We start from the raw sequence: 6372 nt of genomic DNA, 5'->3' as shown, positions 1-6372 counted from the left end.
ACATGTGCTGTATGCTGTCAAGGAATACTTCCATCTGTGGTCTTATCATCTAATGTGGTCATCCTCTTTTTTAAAAACAAAACAAAACAAAACAAAAAACAATTGTGTAATAATTTGAGTGAAAAGTTAGAAAGGATATTGATTTTTCATTTAATCGTTCATAGCCATTTTTTTGATAGCGGTAGTTAGCATGTCCATGGTATCTGATAGACCTCTCACTGTGTATTTAGTGCCTTTTCTGTCATCCATCTCAATAAACCTCTATTATCTATTTACTAATTTTTATTTTCCTTTCCCTCACTTTCCATCACTGCTAACCATTCAAGAATGATTATATCTGTGAATAAATCTCTCTAAAGCATCTTTTAATACTGATCTTATTGTTTGTCCTTTTGAGACTGACTTCTTTCACTCAACATAGTACATAAAAATATATCCTCTAGATTTATTTTCTCTTTTAGCATAATGTCAATTTTTACATAACAACCTTATCCTCGGAATCCAATCACATAAATAAGTGAGACGTCAGTGTAGTAGAAGAGACACAGGAGCTTCCTCTGGGAAAGGACCCATATACAGAACCCAGCTGCAATCCAAGGAAGGTCAGGGAATACTAACACTGTCTAGCAGACTCCAGAAATTAGGTGAAAGGCTCATGGAAAGAATCAACATGGCCAAAATCAATATGATATGGACTTCTTACCTCCAAGACAGCTCAGGAAAGGAAGACTCTCTATGAGGTGAATTGATTCATTGACTGGGGTAATTGAGGTGGGTGTGTCTGAGACAGTGAGGTTGGCACAGGATGGAGCAGGGTTTATGGCTGTTGTACATAAGGTCATTATGAGTTGCAAGCGACTCGACGACACACAACAACAACAACCTCCAAGATGGTGACTTTAAATCCACCCACCTATGGCATTTCTGTTACGGCAGCCCTAGAAAACTAGCCATTCTTAAGGAATCTCTTAGCATTCTGCCACATGACCACTCATACGCTGTATCCTCTTCTTCATAGCTCAGAAGGGTGCCAAGTCCATACACAAAGTTTCTTATGAACTTTATATGGGGAATGAGAAGGCAGGAATCTCTTTCTTCCTGGATTCACATTTCCATCACAAAGGCTGTTACTTCTGCTTCTTCAGTCAACATCATGGGTGAGTTTAGGTCCAGAAGTGAAGTCTATCATTCAGTTCTGCTTTGCCTCACTCCTTCTACCTGTGCTTCTCTGTGCTTGTGATGAACGTGGGATGGGTGAGTCAGTCTAATTCTTAGCTTGAGAAACAGGAAGCTCCTTGCTTCCACATAATGAAACCACTGTCTGCAATATTCTCTTCATCAAGTATTCACATTTTATTTTGATTTGCTATTATTTTGCTTTCTCACTTAATTGTTACAGAACTTGTGTGGACTCTGTGCCCAGAAATGATTTCTTATATGTTCCTGACTGTAGCTAGGGCAAGCGGCAGACTGGATGTAAGAAGAGCCAGCTGAAAGCCCCGGTGTTGCATCAGCCTGGCTTTAGTTTGTGGTGCTTTGAGACATTGTTCATCTCAGTCAGATAGGTATTGAGTAGAACGGCTCTACTGGGGATTCCAGCTATAGTATTTATGGAAACAGAGCACAGGCACTTCTTTTGTGGTGCTAATGGGTGAGTGTGAACCACCAATCTTTAAGTTAGTTGTTGACTCCAAGTGTCTTGTATCTCCCAAGTTCTAAATCTCAGCCAGATAAAAGGGACTGTCTGGCCCTCGGCAACATTTAAGGGTCAGAAGACACAAGAGAATTCTTGTCCAAGAATTACAGTCTAAGGGCACTGGAAAAATGTATTCACATTCTGAGTGTGCACAAGAGGGAGGAAGGGAGTGATATTGTACACAGGCAAGTCAATTTGAGGAAAGAAATGGAGTGAATAGAGAAAAGAGATGTTGAGAGGACGGAAGGCATAGTAGTTTGGACACAAAAAGATCAGCATGCCTAAGTCTACATGTGTTCAGGTGCAGTAAAAGGTTCACTTGCAGTAAATAGAATATGGGAAAGTTTTCTTTTCTATCTCATTTTCCCTAAGATGTTAATAATCTCTTCATGATAATACCTCACTCTGTAAGACACCTTAACTGGTTTGTCCATGAATCTCCACTGGGTTTGTTCATTTTGCTATTGACTTCAGGTTAAGAACAAAGGGACACATAGACATCCTTCCATAAATCACCAGCAATCATGCTGCTGAAGAACTAATTATACTGACACCCCATCTTTTACACTGCATTTATTACCAATGGCCCTGATAGGGGACGGGGAGAGGATGGAACCGGAGTACCACAAGCCTTTGTCTGCATTCCCAACAAGCCCATCAATCTTCCCAATAAAATGAGGCAGGAGATGTCATCCTTCCAGAAGGAATGGATAAAAGATGTGCTGCTGAAACAACTGATTATTACACATTTGCATGCAAGAACTTGCAATTTATACCCATCAAACTAGCTTCTCCTCTGCTTGCTTTGGCACTTTGCTTTTCGTTAATTTCCAGGAAGCCAGCATCCACGGGTGTGGGGGGGTTTGTATGGTCCGGGAAGGCCCCAGAAGAGAGTGGTATGTACTTGTGTTTAATTGGAATTTTAAAGTATTAAAAATATTTTGAAAGAATTTTAGAAGACTGAAGCGAGCACTAGTTGTCTTCTTGGGAATCACACAGATTACTTCACATTCAAATCAGAGACCACCTTGAGGGAGAAGGGAGCGAAATAGCTCCAGGTGGAGCCCAGAGAAAGCGCCAGGGCAGCGAGTCCCAAAGTGTGGCCACTGCTCTAAGCAGCTTGTGCAACTTCCTAAGCCCCAACAAAACGGACTAGGGATATTATAGCTAATATTAGATGGACCTTGGCTGAAAGCAGAGAGTACCAGAGGAATGTCTATCTGTGTTTCATTGATTATGCAAAGGCTTTTTTGACTGTGTGGATCACAACAAACTGTGGCTGACTCTGAGAGGAATGGTAATCCCAGAACACTTGATTGTGTTTATGTGAAACCTATACTTGGACCAGGGGACAGTCGCCAGAAAAAAACATGGAAATGGTATGGTTCAAAGTCAGGAAGGGTGTACACCAGGGATGTGTCCTATCTCTATACCTTTTTAATCTATATGCAGGACAGATTATCCAGGAAGCTGGGCTCTATGAGGAGAAATGTGGCATCAAAATTGGAGGAAGACTCATCCACAATCTGCGTTATGAAGAAGACACAACCCTGCTTATTGAAACTGAGGAAAACCTCAATCACTTCCTGCAGAAGGTCAAGGAATGAAGCCTTCAATATGAATTGAAGCTCAACATCAAGAAAATAAAGATTCTTGTCACTGCGCCAATTGGCAGCATCATGATTGATGGTGAAGAGATTGAAATTGTTAACAGCTTCAGTTGGCTTGGCTCTATAATTAACACTCTAGGTAGCAGCAGCCAGGAAATAAAAAAAAAAAAACACAACAAACTAATTACATTAGGAAATTCTGCTGTCAGTGACCTCTCCAAAGTACTGAAGAGCAACAGTATCAGTCTGGAGACTAAGATGTGCCTGATCTAGGCCATACTCTAAGCAATTACTTGCTATACATCAGAGAGCTAGACAGTGTCTATGGATGATAGAAGGAGAATTGATGCCTTTGAGTTGTGGTGCTGGAGAAGAGTACTGAATATATGATGCACTGCTAAGAGAACAAACAAGTTCATCCTGGAAAGGGTGAGACTGGGCTGCTTCTTGGAGGCAAGGATTCTGAAGCTTCGTCTGACATACTTTGGACATGTTGCCGGAGGGACCAATCCTTAGAGAAGGATGTCATGCTTGGGAGGGTGGAGGGACAGCACAATAGAGGAAGACCTTAGAAGAGATGGATTGATTCAGTGACTGGGGAAATGGGGGTAGGTGTGTCAGAGACAATAAGATTGGCACAGGGTAGAGCAGGGCTTAGGGCTGTTGTACACAGAGTTGCTATGAGTCGCAGGTGACTTGGTGGCACATAACAACTACAACAAAACTATCTTACAAATTGCTTAAACCTTGAAGGTGTACCTCATTGTAGAGGGTCACTAGGAGTCATAGGCTAATTACTGGTACATAACAACAGCAACAACCTACAGGTAGACTTGAGACACCAACTGTTAATCATCTGCACCACATCTAGGGACCTTGGAGCCCAATAAGTCATAAACTTGGGAATGGGTATAACAACTTATATATTTTTGCAAACCCTCCTGATGATGCTGATATGTGATACTTTGAGGTTTGAGAACTGCTACTCTTGATTACTCTCTTGGGAAACAAAGCAAAACAAACAAACAAAAGAGCGATGATCAATCCATATTATTTATTATTATTTAATCAATACTTTTTCAGAAGGCCTGGGAATAGCCATACTGCACACTGAGACATGTAACTCATTTCCTGTGGATGCATATAGCCAAAGAAAGACAAGGCACAAAACATATTCCAAAATGTATATCTGTTTTCAGTGGCTGTTGTAGTAAATCATCCCAAAGTATGCATCTTTAACCAGCTGAAATTCATTGTCTCATGGGTCTGACGCCTTTGAGCTGTGGTGCTGGAGAAGAGTATTGAATGTTCCATGGACTGCCAAGAAAACAAACAGAACCATCCTAGAGAGGGTTAAACCAGGCTGCTCCTTGGAGGCAAGGATTCTGGGGCTTTGTCTGACATACTTTGGACATGTTGTAAGGAGAGACAGGTCCTTGGAGAGGGACATCATGCTTGGTAGGGTGGAGGGACAGCGCAGGAGGGGAAGACCTTCTATGAGATGGATTGATTCAGTGACTGGGGTAATCAGGATGGGTGTGTTAGAGGCAATGTGATTGGCACAGGATAGAGCAGGGTTTAGGGCTGTTGTACATAGGGTCGCTATGAGTCGCAAACGACTCGATGGCACATAACAACAACAACATGCGTCTGGATGTGCTATTGTTGTCAGGTGTCATTGAGTCAAGTATGGACAACTCATAGTGACCCAATTAATAGATATGAGCCTTCTCCTATCCTGTGCCATCCCCACAATCTCTGTCACACTCAATTCCATTGCTGCAATCACTGTGCCCACCTACCTGGTTGAGGGCCTTCCTCTCTTTCTCTATCCATCTACCTTCCCAAGCACAATATCCTTCTTCAAGGAATAGCCTCCTCTATATAAAGAATGTGAGATGAAGCTGCATGTGCTAGGAATATGAATTCAGGGTGTCAGTAGAACTGTATCATTTCTACAAGCTCTAGCAGACTTTTTTTTCTACTTTCCTAACTTACCACTGGACCAATAGGCAACGTTATGATGGGTGGAGAAAAAACTGAAGTTGTCAATGATTTTATTTTACTTGGATTCACAATCAGCAACTATGCTAACAGTAGTCAATAAATCAAAGGACCCATTGCATTGAGAAAATATCTGAGAATGGGAAGAACTGATGAAAGAACAATATAGCTATTTTAATTAGCAAATAGCAACAGGATATATGTGTAATTATTCAAAAGGGGAAGGAAAAGGGAGAAAGTGGCAGAAGACAAAACAAGGGAGAGATAATAGGGCAGAGGAGATTATTGTGCAGATGGTGATGTGGTAAAGAAATAGGCAATACATCATGGTAATTTGATGAGATAGACACTAGTCAATAGTAATTAATTATAGAAAACACAATGTAGATGAATTATTGTATAAAGCAATGTATATGGATGGAACACAATGTAGATGGGTGATTATATGAAAATCAATATAATATTTATTAAAAATTGTGCTGTCAAGGACTTTTCCAATGTGCTAAAGAGCAATGATGTCTGTTTAAAGACTAAGGTACACCTGATTCAAGTTACGGTATTTTCAACTGCTTCCTGTGCATTTGAAAGTTAGATAATTAATAAGGATAACAGAAGAAGGATCAATGCTGTTAGATTCTGGTGTTGGAGAAGATTACCAAATATGTTATGGGCGGCAAAAAGAACATACAAGTCTGTCTTGGAGAAAATGCAATTGAGGTTCTTCTTAGAGACAAGGATAGTGACGCTTTATTTCACATACTTTGGGTATGTTGTAGGAGGAGCGAGTCCTCGAAAAAAAGATATAATGCTGTGATAAGTGGCAGGTTAGAGAAAGAGAGGAAGGCTCTCAACAAGATGGATTGACATAGTAACTGTCTCAATGGGCTCAAACATACTAGAAACTGGGAGGATGGTCATGAACAGGGCAAGGTTCAGATCTATTGTTCATAGGTTCGTAGTTGGGTCGTTGACATCTAACAAAATCACCAGTTACTGGTCCATAAGGGCATTCTTTGGCTTGTAGATACATCTTCAAATAGCTGTCTTTCTCTATGCCTGTTC

This window comes from Elephantulus edwardii, unplaced genomic scaffold (genome assembly GCF_000299155.1).
Source record: "Elephantulus edwardii isolate Elephantulus edwardi_28Jun2011 unplaced genomic scaffold, EleEdw1.0 scaffold00045, whole genome shotgun sequence".
Classification (NCBI taxonomy): Eukaryota; Metazoa; Chordata; class Mammalia; order Macroscelidea; family Macroscelididae; genus Elephantulus; species Elephantulus edwardii.
Note: the sequence above shows the minus strand (reverse complement) of the source record.